Raw genomic sequence first — 508 nt, forward strand, 5'->3', positions numbered from 1 at the left:
AACGCGGTGCCGCTCAGCATGCAGCTCTTCCTGTGGATGCCCCCCCTGCCACTAAACCGTTTATTTTTTCTGTTATTTTTTTGTTTTTATTTATTATTATTAAATTAAATTAAAATTAAATATTTTTTATTTAATTCGCCGAAAGAAAACGCACAAATAGAGCCCCTAGGGTATGCACCGCTGCGGTGTATAGGCAGCTGGACCGTCAACTGAAACCGTTGGTGTTTATGTGTTTTTTTTTTTGCTTAAATTTATTTATTTTATTTATTTTATTTGTTTTATTTATTTTACTTATTTGTTTTTCTTTTTATTTTGTTTTTTATTCTTTTATTTTCGTTTTTTGGGGGTTACTAGGTGGCCATACACTGGAGCTATACTTTAGGGTGGTGAGACAGAGAGCAACACAAATAAAGAAAACAATAAAATAATTATAAAAAATAAAAATAAAAACAGAATAAATAAATAAATATATAAATAAATAAATAAATAAATAAATATAAACAAATAC

This window comes from Eimeria mitis, genomic scaffold (genome assembly GCF_000499745.2).
Source record: "Eimeria mitis Houghton genomic scaffold, Emh_scaff523, whole genome shotgun sequence".
NCBI lineage: Eukaryota > Apicomplexa > Conoidasida > Eucoccidiorida > Eimeriidae > Eimeria > Eimeria mitis.